Source organism: Marmota marmota, unplaced genomic scaffold (genome assembly GCF_001458135.2).
Source record: "Marmota marmota marmota unplaced genomic scaffold, marMar, whole genome shotgun sequence".
Taxonomy (NCBI): Eukaryota; Metazoa; Chordata; class Mammalia; order Rodentia; family Sciuridae; genus Marmota; species Marmota marmota.
Window position 1 is genome coordinate 10,897,959 of NW_025999869.1, and position 17,433 is coordinate 10,915,391.

Genomic DNA, 17,433 nt, shown 5'->3' on the forward strand with positions numbered 1-17,433 from the left:
CATGGCTGTAATGCCAACAAGTGGGGAAGCTGAGGCAGGAGGATTGCAAATTTGAGGCCAGCTACAAGCAATTTAGTGAGACCCTGTCTCAAAAATTTAAAAAAAAGGCTGGGATGTAGCTCAGTGGTAGAGCACCCCTGGCTGGCATCAGTCCTCAGTACTGTCATAATCTTCCTCATCAGCTGTGTCCCATTATGAAATCCTGTCACTAGCAGTTGGTCTGTCAGAGTACCCAAAATGTGACCCATGGACCAGCAGCATCCTATCAACTGGAAATGCATTGATATCCACATTATCAGAAACTGTAGCAATGGAGCTGTATTTAGAGCCTCAAAAAGTCCAAAGAATATTCTGATGTACACCGACATTTGAGAAACCCTGCTTTAAAGAATCATGTCCTAAACTAATAATTAAATGAAATGCAAAGTGAAATAGTCCAAGTTCAATTAAAATGCAAATTCCCATGGAATAACTTTGCAGTGCATGTTTCTCATAGAACAATAATGTAAATTAATCAGATGATTTTTGACAAGTTCTGATTGAAGGTTTTGACAGGGAAAAGACTGTAAGACCACAGTACTGTAAGATCCTGAGAGGGAAAATGGGGGGCACACATTGGAAGAGAACTGGAGAATGTGTTTGAGTCCATATCTTTGTTGCTGAATTCATGAAATTGCTACTTTGCTGACAGTGTAGTCCTGTGTTAAGTTTGTTGTTGTTGTTTTGTTTTAAAATTAGAGATACATTTTGGAAAGATTCTTGCAGCTCTTTCCTAAATACAGAGGGTTTCATTTTCTTTCATTTAACCACTAGATGGCAGCATTGTGCCATTTTTGAGCTCCCAGAAAAGCCTAAATTTAGAGAAAAAATGAACCTAGGAATTTGAAAAGGATGCCAGCTCATTCCTTTCTATCCTGAGCTTAGTTATGACATTCTATTTTTTTGGATTTCTTCCATTAATTATGACGCTGAAAGGTTTTGTTCACGGAGAGGCAGAAAGCCAAAGCTTTAATTAAACCCATGGGGGCACTGCCTCAAGGCAGAGAAGGGTAATGACCAAGTAGCAGGCATTTTACTTAAATTGTTTCAATTAATTTTCCCAACATTCCCATGAAATAGGTGTTATCACTCCCCATTTTACATTGGAGAAATATAAAGCAAGAGTTAGAGAGGTTTAGCAATGAGCTCCAGATTACCCATCTGAAAGGTAAAACAGAATTTGGAACTCAGATAAGCTCACCTGGCCAGTGAACCATACTGGCTAAATCCATAGTCACTGGACTTAGTAGGTTTACTAAAATCTTAGTAAATTACAGCTAGATTTAAATCCAAGTTTTATAAGAAACATGCCCAAGATTTTATTCTGTTAGTTTTATTTTCATTTTAGCCATTTCTAGGTTTATTACAGATATCAGTTTAATAAGATTTAGATTTAAAATTTATATTTCCAACTGGATGTTCAAATGGTAGTCCTATTTCTCTAAAGTACAGAGATTTTAACTTCCTTATAGCATGCATTGTACTTTGTATTAAAATTATGTTGAGGGCTTGGGATGTGGCTCAATGGTAGAGAGCTTTCCTAGAATATGTGAGGCACTGGGTTCAATTCTCAGCACCACATAAAAATAAATAAACAAAATAAAGCTATTAAAATTGTGTTGAAATGTAAAATCCTCTACTTGTTTATAGACTCAGAAAGACAGGACCCCTGCCTAAATCATTTCTTTATATTACTGCATTCCAATGCCTTTTTTGATTTTCCCCCAAAGCATTCAACTTAGTTATTATAGAAGTAGCAACTTTTCTTTTCTTTTCTTTTTTTTTGCACTCATTTTATTCAACTGTATGTGTTTTACCATCTCATTACAAGTACCCTCTTACGAAGTCTACGGCTGAGATAAAGGGAGCGGAAGTGTGTGGACATTCTACAAGGTCACATGTACGCCTCCAGTGTTCAGTCTGCGTGGGCCACCAGTCAGTCTAGGTTTCAGAGAGAACCAAGTTTTGATTAATGTAATGAGTCTGGGAAGAGAATTTCTACTCCTTTTGATTGTGTCTGTGAGAGAGGTCGATGAAACCACAAGGTGTTAACCACAAATGGTGTTAGTGTCTCATCTGGAAAACAATATTTGCTGCGTTTTGTCTTGTCTGACTTTTTGAATCAACTATCATCTTGGCATCACATAGACAACATTTTGTTGAGAGAAATAGCCAGTTTAAATGATCAATACCGTAAAGATTATTTGATCTTAGAGGAGAAAAATTAAGTTAAATGATTAACCATGTAAAGATTTAATAGATACTTCTCTTGGAGGGAGTGGAAATAGAATTTAGTGAGTATGAATTATATGCCAGGTGCTGAGTCAAGGACCGCACATACGTTATCTCATTCACTCCTTACAACAGTCCATTTCTATAAGTCTCCGTTAACTTTCTATAACTCACAAGTGATAAAGCAACCAGTTAAGTGGCAGAAAAGGGACAGGAAAAGCATGTGCAATCAGGTCAAGACAAAATTAATGCAAAATAATCTGTGATGAACAAAATGTCAAAAGTTTACATAAATGCAGGTTTAATAACAATGCTGTGCTGAACCACATTGGAGTCTGAACCAAAATTTGTACAAAGACAGGTGCCTCATTGGCTTTCCCTTTCCACCAGCCTTGGACATACTAAAGGGCTTGTTCAGACAGGGTTTTTGTTTGTTTGTTTGTTTTTTAAAAAGCATTTATTTACTAAAGTTTATTGAGTGGGCTACTATGTGACAATCACTATATTTGATTTTTGAAAGAAAACCATCAAGAAAAACATGGATCTAATTTTGTGATCATGGAGATCATGGAACAAGCAGCTCGAAGTTAGAAAGTATTGCTATGTATAGATGACTACTTGCTACTTTGTAATAAACAGGAAAAGCAGGCAGCAAACTAGAGCCATGGGCTTGCACTTGGAGCACTGTTTTGTTGCTGAATTTATAACCTCAGAACAATTTATAGAATGAGATCTGAGATTTGAAAATGTCATGAAAGTACTTTGATCTGCTGAAACAAACCATGGTTCTTTCTCAAGTCTTCTTTCTCTACTGTGCCTTGATCAGGAAGATTGAAGCCTCTTGAGTTTCTGGGATTAGAGGTGAGTGCCATAATCATGGACATGATATATTTTATTAAGGTTTCATAGTAGTTGTGCGCATGAATTCTGATGTTGTTAGACCTGAGTGTGGGTTGTGGGTTAAGAGCAACCCAGTACCATTGTGCTGGGATTTGCTTCTCAACTCTACCACTTTCCAGATGGGATGGCTTTAGAGAACTTTACTTTTTTGTGCGATTTCCTTGTCAGTAAAAGGAGGATATTAGGAGTAAGTAAGCTGACCTATATAGTGCTTAGCACCATTCCTACTACATAGTAGATGTTTAATGTACACGAGCTTCTATTAATAATAGTAGCAGTAGTTCTGTGACTTGCTCTGTGATCCCGGGCAAATTCTCTGGCTATCACAGTCAGCAAAAGGAAAAAGACATTGTGAGGTTCTTACAGTGACTGAGTCACACTACAAATGAAGACCACTCAGTTTGTTATAGAAATGCTAAAAAAAAAAGTTCATTATTGTTGTATTTTTTAATGCTGTCTCCTTAACTAATGATTCTTCAAAATCTGACAACAATCATAGACTTTTCATCTTCTATACTTGCGTTGTTCACAGTGTCTGGGACATAGCAGTACTCAATAAATCTTTGATGAAAGCATGTAGAAAGGAATGAATATTACGATCGTGAAGGCCCAGAAGTAATTGAGGTGTACATGCATTGTAAATTAAGGCCGTTGTGTGTGTGTGTGTGTGTGTGTGTGTTTGTGTATGTGAGCACATGTGTTTGTGAGAGAAAGAAAGAAAGATGGGTGCCATATACAACAGGGAGGAGTTCCACTGAATTCTGGTGAACTTTTTTTGTGTGTTTTGTGCTGTGATTTGAATGTGTCCTCTCCAAAATTTGGTTGATGAAACCTGAATTTTTATGGTATTAAGAAGTGGGAACTTCAAGAAATGAGTAGGTCATGAGGACCTCTTCATGAATGAGAGCAGGGCCCTTCAAAGAGGCTTTAGGCAGCCTCAGCTCATGTGCTTTCTCCTTCTGCCTGGAGAAGGCGCAGTAGTAAGGCACCATCTTGGAAGCTGCAGACAACCAAGCCTGCTGGAGACCTGGTTCTGGACTTTCTGGCCCCAAGAATGTGAGAAAATAAATTTCAGGTATTTTGTCCTGTTAGCACAAAAGAACTAAGGCAACATGCTTGTGTTTAAAAGACCTTTTACAAAAGATTGCTTCAAGAGGACAAAGTGGAGTTTTATAAGTACAAAAGGACATTCCCAGTTCTATGGCTATCAATTGCCCAAATCAAATATAGTCATTCAAATAGATATTGGAATAGATTAGTTCATTGGAAAATTCAAAGCTGAGGAGTACAAAATGGTTTAGATATTCCCCCCCCCTTTTTTTCTTCAATCCACTACATTCTCAGCCTAGCTTACCTTTTTTTCCTTCTGCAAGTTTTATAAAGTTAGAGTCAGAGAGAAAGAAAAACAAAAGCCTGGTAATTAACATTTACTTCGAAGATAAAAAGCTGTAGCTTTCTCAAGGTACATCTTTTAAGCTGATGACATTAATATCAGGAGCTGGGACCCTTACCCAACACCTAGACAGGTTTTTATCTATATTCACTATAGTTCTGTTGAATTGTTTTGAATAATTGAGAGTAAGAAATAATCATTCTGTTGGTGGAAATTTAGACTGTAGTATTTTTGTAATCACAATGCTAAAATTGTTAGTTTGGTAAAAAAATATCATTCATCTTTTAGAAATTTTCCTGTGTAAAATAATCAGGTAGATCAAACTAAAGAGAAAATGAACTGTGTGAGCTTTTGGGTCAGATTGCATAACTTTGAATTCTGATTACACTGTTTCTCAGAAGTGAGACTTTATGTAATTTACTGAAGTTTTCTGAGACTCAGTTCTCTCATCTATGAAAGAGAGATAATGTTATTTGTCACATAGTGTTGCTGTAGAAATTAAATGAGGTATGTAAAGTGCTTGGCATAGTGTTGGCATATTTTAAGTGCTCAATAAATATTAATTACCATCATTGTTATGCTGCTGATTGAGCATCAGATGGCTGCAGCTACTGATGAAGTCACTTCTGCAAGGAGAAAAGTCTGAACACACATTTTTTCCAAGGTTGCTATTTTGCAAACTTTAATATTAATGCACTCTATTCAAGAGATGAGCTTCAGAAAAATTGGATAGCTGAAGAGGAAAATTACCTAATCACCAACATGCTTTAAAAAGTTTGCTTCAATTTACACCAAATGCTAATACTGAACTGTTGGGGAATAAGAATATGGATATATCATGCCCCGGATTATTTCATCTTCTCATTTGCACCTCACATACATTTTCTTAAAAAAGTATTGATGACCAGAAATTTTTCAGTATAATTGTGAAAACTTGTTTTGTATGCAAACCATTTCTTTGAAACAAATTATAACAACTTTTGAAAGAGTTTCATCAGAGGATTCCAAATAGTTGAATACCAAAGAAATGGAAGTTCAGGGTGAAATATTTAACATAGTCACTTTTTTATTACCAAATAAAGATGTCTAAGTATTTGGTTTAGGTGGGAAAATCTGATGATATTTTTCTGGGCCACTTGTCATAATGTAACTTCACATGTGTAAAAGTATTTGAGCACCTACTTTGGGTAGATACTGAATTCAGGGCTGAGAAAAATATCTCATGATTTTTAGGTTTTTCTCCGAAAGGGGTAAAGAGCCTTCCTATTCATTCATTTCTCTACCCCATAAATGTTATTTTTTATTTTATTTAGTGAAAATCGTCAGGATAATTTACCAGCAGCTTTGGTACAGATAAGAATAGAATATTCTTTTAATTTAGTGCATATTTGCAGGATAATCCACCAGTAGTTTTACCATAGAGAATAATTGTTTATTGAAAGTGATCAGTTCTAAATCCTCCTTTTGCATGGATAACTGATTTATCTGATAGGCACTACTGGCAGAGAGATTAGGGCCTAGATGCTGTCTAAAAGGCTGTGTTAAGATCTGAACAAAAAATATTTTTTTTCAAATTGGCTCAGAAATTCAAGAGAAAAGCTGAAAATTAAAAGGAGTCAATATTGAATTAAATATCCACAAAGTATGATATTTTTGTCAATTTTAATCATCCGTAAATTATAAATTATGTCTTTTTCAACTTGAAAACTTTGTCTTAATTTTCATACATTGTGAAAAATTTTAAATATATGGATGATTGCTTATAAAAAATCAAATAGTTTTCATAGAGCTGAATAACTTAAAAAACAGAATTCATGACATGTTAATAAAGCTTTATGGCAAATAAATCATATTTAAAGAGGGATATATTTTCATACAGTTGATTTCATGAGAGAATGTAATCTAGGTGTAAGAGTGATTCTGGCATTGTGGTAGTCTGGAATTTTCCTCGGCAGGCTTTTGTTTGTTTGTTTATTTATTTATTTATTTATTTACTTAATTTTGAGACAGGGTCTCACTGACTTTCTGACAGCCTCACTAAGTTGCTGAGGCTGGCATCAAACATGGGATCCTCCTGTCTAAGCCTCTGGAGTTGCTGGGATTACAAGTGTGCATGGCCTGTAATTACAGATGTGCACCATGGTGCCTGGTGAGGCTTTTATTTTTAGCCTGATATCTCTTTTTACATGACCAATATGGTGGTGGTTAAGCACTGTGACAGGATTAAGGACTGAAAGCAAAGGCAGCAAACTCTATTTGTGTCGGTCCCATCCTTAAGTCAACAGAAAATAAGCAAGATATCTGCTTTTCAGTCAATATTGTCACCTTGGTACTGTACTGCTGAAATGACCTGTCAGTTATGATTCACTTATCTACAAAGATTAAGGGAAATGCCATTTTAATCATTGTCTTGGGAATCGACCTGCTCTCTCTCTGCAACGATACAAGAAGAAAGCCGAGGCATAAATGCTGATGTTTTGAATAGCAATTTTCAAAAGAAATTTTTAAAAATCCCCAAAGCAGCAACTAACCTTGTGATGATGATGATGATGATGATGATGATGGTGATTACTAATCTTGATTTCAGGGGCATTAATTGCTGTCTAGTATATGTAGAGGTCAGGGAGTGAAGTCCTTAAATCCATGAAGGTGTTGAACTTGCTCCTTGGAGTAAACTTCATTGAATGATTAATATTTTAAGTAATTAAAAGTAATTTTTAAAGTAATTCTAAGAAGATGAGTAGTAAGATAACATATTCCTAGTGCTTGATCAAAAATCCATTCCAGCTTTCTGCTTTGCATTCTTTTATCTACCTTTTCAATAAATATTCGTGAAGCCTTTTTAAGTTGCTTGCGCAATGCTTGACTGTATGGCAATGAGCGAATTAGTTAAGCTCCGTTTTCTCTCATTGCTCTTGTAGAACCTACCACTGGGTAGTTACTCAGATTGTGAAGGGCACAAGGAAAGAAGCCACAGAGCCATGAGTATTTGAAGTTTGTAGAGATCATCAGGGATATCCCTGATGAGGAAGTAGGCCATAAACTAAGAACTGAGGATGACAATGAGCCAGGCAGGAGACATGTAGGGAAGAGCAGTCTAGTGGTTGTGGAGAATGAGCAGGTGCAAGTGTTCAGAGGTGGGAAAGGTGAGTGAGGTTGGAGACAGGGAAAACAAGGGAACCAAAAACTTTACCATTCTCTATTATTTATTTAACAAATACTCATTGGGATATGCAAAGAACATTAAGTATTTGTCCTCAACATCAGTAAAAGTTGCTATTTCTTTAGTAGAGATTAATTCTACAAATCAATGGATAAATATATGCTAGCTTTATGTATGCTGATAATATGTCTCCAAATTAAATTTACCTAAACAAATAGAAAAAAAAATCTTTTAAAAACTGTATAGATGATTGGATCTTTAGACGTACAAGTATGTTTGATCTCATGGTTGCATTTTTTTCCACAACATTTTTTATTGGTGCTTTACAGCTGTATATAATGTTGGGATTTGTTGGTACGTATTTGTACATGCACACAATAGAACAGTATAATTTGGCAAATATCATTCTCCAGTATTTCCGCTTTCCCTTTTCTCTTCCCTCCCTCTGATTCCTTTCTTCTACACTACTGATCTCCCTTCTAATCCCGTGGTTTTAACAATCTGATTTTCTCAGCTATGTGACCTCTAAAAGGGGCTTTAACTTTCTGGGCTTCAACCACATCCTCTGAAAAACGAAGGTTTTGTGTGGAGCCCAGCTGTTGATTCAAACTGATTCTGGAACTGAATGATGTAACCGCACAGCCGCTCTCAAATAATTTCAAAAAGGAAGTACAAATTTCCCAGATGTACTTTGTTTCTTCTCGCTGGCATTTTCTTGGGTGGAAATAGGACCATTAGAATAGATACTACAAAAATACATATCATTTGTTGATCTGGTACTCTGTCCAACAATGGTGGTAAACACATTATGTAATTTCTCTCTTTTAATTCTATAAAGTATGGTATGATGTAGGTATTACTTTACCCCCATTATACAGATGAAGTAAGTGAGGGTCAGAGATCCCAGTGTCATCTCTCTGGTAAGTGATAAAGTTGGACTATGCAGCCTGGTTTGTACTCCTTCCGTGATATCTAAGGAAAACCCAATTGCAGACAAATCAATAGATGACTCCTAGAGATCTCTTCTGGTATAATCTTTGTGGAAGAACTACCTAAAATGGGATCCTTGTTATTATTTGGAATAGTTGCTAAGGAGGAGCTGTGATGTCTTTAAAAACAACAAAAAAAAAATTATTTGGCCAGAAAGGGAAAAAAATAAAATCAAGCAGGGCAAGATCTCGACATTTGCTGAGTGTATATTTTGTGCTGTGCTGACAATGCTGTACTATTGATGCTAGGGAATTTACTTCCATCTCACTCAAGTCTACCAGCAGTTCTTCAGAGGGAGGTATGATTGTCCCCTTTTACAGATGAGGTATCAATCCCGATGAAGAAAGCAAAACATCAAGAGGTGAAGGAACTTGTTCTTAGGGCTGGTAAATAGCAGAGTTGACATTCAAATTCCCTTTACTTAGACTCAAAACACCTGGGCTGTTTCTAAAGAGAAACCAAGTTCTAGACAGGAAGGTACATGATTTCTAGATGTCTTTTTAATTCATTCCTTTTATTTCTTGCCCTTTGTCTCTGTTTTACTTTTTAAAATTCCTGCATCCACAATTGTCACATACACAAGACATTGGTGGTACACATTGTCAAATTCTTTATATTTTGCTCAGCCTATTTTAATATCTCCCTTTTTTTCCTTTGATTTTCACTTCGTTATTTATGACCTAAGGCTAACTGATTAGGTGAACAGTTCTCTAGTTAATATGTCCCTCCTGTCAGTGTTGAAGCAACTAATTATCAGCCCTGTTTAGGAGCAAGGAAAGTTGACCCCAGACAGACCAACAGAGTCCTTCAAAGATAGAATAAAGAAGTGGGGTCCCCCGACAGCCTCAGCTCCAAGCCCACTGATGTAATTGCCTGAGAATAGTATTTAAAAACTTGGAGTCTTCACTGAGGCACAGCCTCAGATATAATGATTACAACAAATCAGGGCTCATGAATATGCAGCTTATTTCTGCTTTGAGACACTTGAGTTATCTAAATTAAAAATATAAAATTATGGATTGCAAAGAAAGTGGCAGGAACTTTTTTTATTTTAACAATTGGAAAATATCACTGGAAATGAAGTCTTCCTGCCAACATGAGGCATATAATAATGATGCCAGGAAAAGGATGCTTTTCTAAATGCTTGTTTTAAATAGATGCCCCCCCCCTCCTCCAAATTCTGTTTAAAGATAGACCACGGAAGCTTCAATTCATGTGATTTTTCTCTTTCTGAATTTCAGTTCCAGGGCTACCCATTTTGGGACAGAATCTAACACCATCTCATTCACAAGATGTTCCCTATAGTCAGCATCTACTCTCAGAAGCCCTGAAATAAGATTTGATTTTGGTGTCTTTTCCTTTCTAAGTGCCTTTCTTTTTTTCAGGATCTCCTTGGATTCTCTAAGTCGGGTCTGCCCATCAGACGACTGCCCATTCCACTAGGCTCGACCCTACAGACCCATGCTTTATGCCTTCTACTTTCCCTTTCCAGTTCATCAAAATATCTCAGTCTTTATTCAGGACCTTTGGAGGCAGTCTGGTTAAGACATGTAAGTGTATGTATTAATGTTTTATAATTTGTCAGGTTATTCTTGTCTTGTTGCGATGTAAATCTGCTAATCTCATTTTCAGTGTCTGAGCAATACCAGGCACTTACTATAAGGATAAAACTGACTCGATCACATGGCAACTGCCAGATGTAAGGAGACATAACTAAAATCACTCTTAAAATGATGCGTGTGTGTTTGACGAAATGACTTAAAAAGTACAGGATTTGGTGGTACAGAAGAGAGTTGGCATTCTTCTGTTTCTTTCTCCAGTGACAGTGGTAGGTGATGTTTATTGCTGTGCTATCCTTTCCCAACAAGATCTCAAGAGTCTTTCTTAACACAGCTGAAGTAGCCTCTGTGAATTAATAAGAAATGACATTTTGGATAAAAATCACATATCTTTCCTAAAATACAGAAAATTTAAGAGCAATAAAGACTTTGACTCATCCAGTCAGGGACAGGTACTGGGTTCTAGGAATGAGGCAGAGATGACCTTCATTTCCAGGGGTAGAGCCTCGTTAGGAGTGGGAGTTGGTATGAACACAACAATTTATGTGAAATGCCTTTCCAAACCAAGAGATAGCATGAAGGGTCAGATTCCAAAGGAATGGTGCATGCAGAGAGGCAATAACCAGTCTTAACATGAAAGGAGTGTCAGGTGGTTGGATTGGGCAGGTTTGAGAATATAGAAAGTGCTGAAATTGAAGAGATTCCTTGAGACTTTGCAGTTTTATTTCTGCTTAAAACATATGTACCTCAAAGTCTTTCCCAAATGTTCACCATCTTCTTGCATAATACAACTTGGCATTTGCCATTTCGAGTGCATAGGCTCCTACATCTACCAAGCTCTGCATTCCTGAGTGGGCTTCTGAAATTGGGTAAACAGCCATCTTTTCTAATAAAAAAGATAACAAAGACAAGAACAAGATGACATGCTCTTCCTAGAACCCTTGTTTCTCAAATGATATAATAATACTAACCCTGCTTGCTTTACAGTTCCTGGCTTCCCAGGTTATCTGAGAGTCAGCTGATAGCTATCTTCAAATTACTTCTTGTTACTCATTGGAGAAAAAACTGAATTTCATGCTCAGATTGACCAATGAGTAGGTAGCTAGGAACCATATAACTCTGCCAAAACTGACCTATAAAAGACACTGGTTGGAGACATGGGATTGGGGATATTAGATTTACAAACTTCTTACTAAGCTATCTCTTTTTCTTGGCTAGTTGGGATGTTACTGCACTTGAAACAGAAAAAGTCCGAAACCTTATCTTCTAGGTGGATATGATATCCTGACCCTCATCTGATAAACAGACTATTGCATTGGAAAGTGGCTTTCAGCACTATCTTTTTTTTTAATATTTATTTTTTAGTTTTCGGCGGACACAACATCTTTGTTTGTATGTGGTGCTGAGGCTCGAACCCGGGCCACAGGCATGCCAGGCGAGTGCGCTACCGCTTGAGCCACATCCCCAGCCCTCAGCACTATCTTCATTCCTCGCCTAATCATGTGCACAAGAAGAAACCTGAACCTATGTAGAACTGAAAGGGAGGATTGTCAGACCCTGAAAGTAGGGCCATCTTCTTTAGTATACAGTCATAGATTAGGAGAGAAAAAAGCACAGGCTTCTTAAGGTCTCTTCTCTTAGGAACCAATGAAAAGAGAGAAATGGAGTTTCTAAGACTTTTGGGGGTCAAAGATCATCTAAACCAGCTGGCTTGACATCAGCAGCTTCATATTTGCTTCACAATGACCAGCCACAGTGAGATGAAACTGTTATCCGAATAATTTAGGGGTCAGGAAGGAGCCTACTTTTTCTGAATAAAATAGGAGAATTTGGGGTCTGTGTTATGAAGACAATTTCCTCAATTTATGATTTTTATTTGCTCTGGGGAGAACAGACTAAACTCTTGATTGTGGTGAATGCAATAATAAAAGATTAGATTTGTTCTTGGAGGTGATATGTTTTCTCTTTATTTTTTGATACATTTCTTGCTTAATGGATTAGTTTTCTATGGCTGGTATCACCAACTGGAAGGCTCAGACAGCAGAAATTTGCCATCTCTCATTTCTGGATGCCAGAACTCTGGGCAGTCCTGGTTCCTTCAGAAGGCTGTAAGAGAGAATCTGTTCCAGGCCCCTAGCCTACCTTGGGTGTTTTTGATGATCTTTGGTGTTGCTTGACTTGAAAAATCATCACTCAGCTCTCTTCCCTCATCTTCACATAGCATTTTCTCTCTTTAGGTGTCTGTCTCTAAATTTCCCCTTTTTATAAGGACACAGTCATATTAGATCAGAGGCAAACCTTAGTATCATCATTTTAACTGGGCCCTAACTCCAGATATGGTCACATTCTGAGGTGGGGGAGTTAAGACTTCAACATTTAGATTTCGGGGTAAAACAACCCCATAACACTTAAATATATTGTGTGGAACCCTGGTATACACACTGAACACGTAACTATAAAATCATAATCACATAATTGAAATGCCATTGCCGTTCTTAAGAGAATCTAGCTGAATAAAAAATTTCAAACATATTTTCTTCTTCCTAACTTGAAATGAGACAGTCATAATTTATCAATATCTATCCAGTATCATGCTGGAGCTGGGTAGTAATCCCTTTTCCTATTTGAGAAGTAAAGGCGGATGGACAGCTGGTTTCAGAGTTTGCATGAAGTGTACATAATCCTACTTATATAACCCATCATGTTTGCAAAATCTGCACTGCAGTTTTGGGGAGGGAAATGAGATGTTTGGAAATAAAATCTGCTGTGCAGGAGTGGAAAATTTATCCCTTTTCTGCATTATTTTTCTTGTCTATATTTTTATTTTGCATTCTCAAGAGGTACGTATCCTTGCTTGAATGTTTTCCTTTGCTACACATGTCAGGAATGCAGAAATGGTGAGCTGTGTTGCTAGGACGATTCATTGACCTGTGCAATAGGCAAATTGCTAAACTCCTCCAGGGTCATGATTTCTTAAGTCTAGAGTTGATTAGCCTAGAGTGAGGTGAAATGGGGAACAAAGGCAGTGGGAATGAATAGTTATGCAGCCCTTAGAACTGTGAAGTTTCATTGTTCAAACTAATTCTGCAAAGTCAGTCATTATCTACATAGGCTAGAAATCTTATTTTTTTTTTTAAAGTAAAAAAGAATACTTTCACTCTGTTTCTGATTTATAACATTGTGTCCCAACCTTTTGTAGGAACCATCTGTCATTTCTTAATTACAAGTGGTTTGGCTGAGACAGCTGACGGTGTGAGTGCACATTTTGGAGCATTGGTAAATCATGTTACCCTGTCAACTGATGACAATGGTTAGATTAAGGATGGGCATGTGAGCAAGCTGGCTAATCCGAGACCTCCTGGGATTTTAGGTACTAGTTAGTAAGCAGAGCTGGGAAGAGAAACTTTGTCTTCACTCTGGTTTACTAAGTGAGGACATCTTAGTCCTGTCTGAAGTCATGGCCTGCTCCATGGCCTCTGAACGATAGGAAAGAATGAGACAAAACAGACAACACACACGGGAAGGAGAGAGAATGAAAGTATTATTTGAATTCTTAGAGAAGGTCAATTTTGTAAATCAATAAAGTTCTCCCATTGCTTAAGCTGGTTTCAGTTGGCATTCTATCAGTTCCAACAGAAAGATTTTTTTTTCTAATGTGTGGTCCATAGAAAGGAAAAGCAATAATACCCATATTAATATTTCAGAGTAACTGTTTTCACTGGCAAGGAAAACTTTCAGTAGGTAGCAAGTATATTTGAAAGGTATTGTGAAATGTGGTATTTTTCATATTCTTCTTTTAGAATTGAAGTTAATATTTTTGATGTAGTCATGCTTCTTTTCCATGACTGCCTAGTATTTCACCTCTCAGTTTATTCTCGTGTCTCCTCATAATTTGGGGGGGGGGGACATGCGTACCAGTAATTTGGACTTTCAAATGCCCTCTGAAAGAGAGGAGTTCCTTAAGCTTATGTTATACACTATCTGAAGCTCTTCTTGTTTTCTATTAAACTTTTAAGACCGGCTAAAATGCCACCATTCTGGTGAACCCTTCTCTAGTTTGATTAGTTAGAAAAGAACTCCAACCTGTGTCTCCAAGAGCCCACTGTCCTAATGACACCAATCCCATTCTCCATTCTAATATACATTCCAGGATTGTTTAATAAATTACTCAAAATTAATGGTTTAAAACAACTTACATTTTATTATTTCTCATCATTTTCTTCATGAAGGATTTTAATAAGGCTTAACTGGGGGACTTTTCTTCTCTAGCTCTCGTTGACTAAGGCCATTTGATGGTTTTTAGCTGGTCTGGTCTAGAAGGTCTAAGACAGCTTCATACACCTACCTGGCTCCTAAAAGGTTGTTGCTGGTGTCGCCCTCTGTGCATTAGGGTTCTATGTTCTGTACCTTTTGGGTTATGCCTTAATAATCCCTTTCCTACTATTTTATCAAGGTTTCTAAGGGATCATGTAGTCAATCTTGCATTTTTACCTTGAAGCACCAGGTAAAAATCTACAAAGTACTTTCATACTTAGTTTCTATTTTCTCTTCACAGCAGTATATTACTCCTCTATCTTTTAAGGTAGGAAAACTGAAACAAACAAATGTTTTGGTAGTCAAGCCTTTTTCATTGCAAGGAAAAGAAACCTGCTCAAGCCAGGAAAGTAGATATTGCTTTTTCATTTCCTTTAAATATTCTCCTAAACTCCCAGTTCCACACTGGTGGTCTTTCATTGTTGCTATAGATGCATGGTTCAGATTCTCTTGATTTATGGAGTTCAGGTATTCATTAGGGCTCCTGGATAAAATGAAAGTTGCTCAATTAAATTTGAACAAATAATTTTTTTAGTACAGATATGTTTTAAATATTTTATAGAGCACCTGTATAAAAATCATTGTTTATCTGAATTTCAAATTTATTTGTATCTCTTGTATTTTAACCTGCTGAATTTGGCAACCTTAATCTACTTAGATCAACAAGAGGGCCCATTCTTATGAGTACTGATTGGATTTTGTGAAAAAAAAATATGTAACATACCCTCTGACTTTGGTTACTATTTGTAAATCCAGAGTCATTCTTTAGTGAAATCCTAAATAAAGAGGAATATCACCTCTTTTATTACCAACTTTATACTGTTTCCTTTGTCTATGGCCAGATGTAAGCTGACCTTAATAAACTTCAAGCTATTTTCCGGCAATACTGTCATGGCGACACATCATAATAAAATCAATGGCTGTCCCCTTCTGAGCTGTTACGGTATGCCAGGTGTATATATGAATGCTTTAGATGCATTACTGCATGAATTCTCATACTAACAATAGGTCATATTAGTTCAACCTTATTTTACAGGTTGAGGGGGCTGCAGTGCAGATAGCCTGATTGACTTGCCTAAGGTTACTAAGTGATTGAGTGGGTGGTGGAACAGCCGTGTCCCAGCTTTATCTTGAGGGTAGAGTTTTATTGAAAAAGATTAGGAGGAAAGGCTATGAAATCAGTCCATTGCATCTTGCTGTGAATATGCTGGTGAATTTTCCCCTTCGATCGCCTTTGGAATTTTTTTTGGTATTGGCTATGGAAAGAGCCCATGTCTTCAACTTTCAGGTCTCTTGTGCCTTCCTGACACTGTTCCAACTCTCCTCTCCTCTCGGTTGTTAATTTTTGCAGGTTTGTTAGACAAATTCCAATCCCAAAATAGAAGATATGGTAAAGACATGAACTTTTACTTCATTCTTCCATAGAACATTGCTGAGTAGTTCTGTGCTGCAGAATGAAACCTGGAAGGACTCACTGTATTGTTCAAGCAGTTAATGCAGCCTTAAGGAAACCAGAGAGGAGCTGACCTTGTTTACACAGTGACGAAACCTCAGTCTAGTATTAGGCATCTGGTCTTTTTTTTTTTTTATCTTTACTTTCTTTCTTAGAAAATAGAATTAATTCTTACCAAATAATGATCCCAGTATTTGGAGGTACCTGTAAAAATTTAAATGCTGTTATTCAGCATGTTGAATAATTCCCAAATCTTTCTCATTTCCGTCCTATCAATAAAAGAAAACAGATATAGTACCTTTCTGAGTCTGGAGAGGGGGTGGGAGATATGCTAATAAACTCAAAAGACACTAATAGTATTGTAGGATCATACTTTGCTAATGACATCTCTTTTTCCAAATCTTAACTGATGTTTATTCTCAATTTGAGGCTGTGATTTTCAAATGGGGGAATAGAAGAGTAGTCTGAGAGGTTTTTAAGCAAAGGGACATGAAATTATATCAAATGGATGGGAAAATTGGGCCGACTTCTCACAGGCAGGCTATGTCTCTTTGTGTTGAATTACCACAGCTAATCTGAATCTGTCTCTGCTTTTAGGGACATGCTGCAAAAAATGCTAAGGATAGCTCAGGCTCTGGTACAAGTCAGCTGTGGGACTCTGAGTAACTCATGTGATATCACTGGATTTCAGTTTTTTTTTTTTTTTTTTCATTCCCAAAGTAAAGGACCTTGAAAAATCAGTTCAATGTTTCTCTAACATCAGTTATTTGCACATAATTCATTTTATCGTATCTTATGATATATATCACACTATAGATACAATACAATAATACAGTAATAATAATAAAATGATATCAAATAATAATACAATACTATAGAATTATTACTAAGCTAACATTAAAAAAATAAGCTTTGCTGCCTCTTTCTTTTTAACTGAAGTAAGTATTAGAGCAATGAAAATCATGTGTGAAGGGTGGCGAAAACCAGGAGAGAAGAAGTGACAGTTCAGGGAGAGGCCGGGGCAGAGGAAAGTGGCTCTGGGGCTGGGGTTCAGGAAGACAGAGGGAAAGAGTTTGTGGGAACAGGAGAGGGGCAGACAGAGCTGGACTTCCTGCAAATTATTTTGGAAAACATGTTTGGGCCCAGGGATGGAAGGAAATAAATCTAGAGAGTGAGCTCTAAAACTAAAAAGGGTGGTGATGGCAGGGTCACTGTATAACAGCTTAGAAAAGAGGCAACCTAGAGAGGCGCTCTGTGGTAAGGTACTCGACTCTCCCTTGGCTGCTTCTTGTCCTGAACACCACCCTGATGGAACCCAGGTCTTGGCCCTGTGACTGCTTTTGGCTTCCTGCTCTCAAGCCCCTATCTAGTCTAACCCTCTTCAGGGAAG

General features: G+C 37.1%; 1 long non-coding RNA gene across 2 annotated transcripts in view; it reads left to right on the forward strand.

Moving 5' to 3' along the window:
- Positions 1-9,853: 9,853 nt before the first annotated feature.
- LOC125620460 overlaps positions 9,854-17,433 on the forward strand; it is a 184,684-nt gene continuing 177,104 nt past the window's right edge. Inside the window, exon 1 of one of the 2 annotated variants that reach the window (XR_007352151.1) lies at positions 9,854-10,267. This is a non-coding gene — a long non-coding RNA (uncharacterized LOC125620460). The remainder of the gene's footprint in view (positions 10,268-17,433) is intronic. The other variant, XR_007352152.1, reaches the window with a different exon arrangement.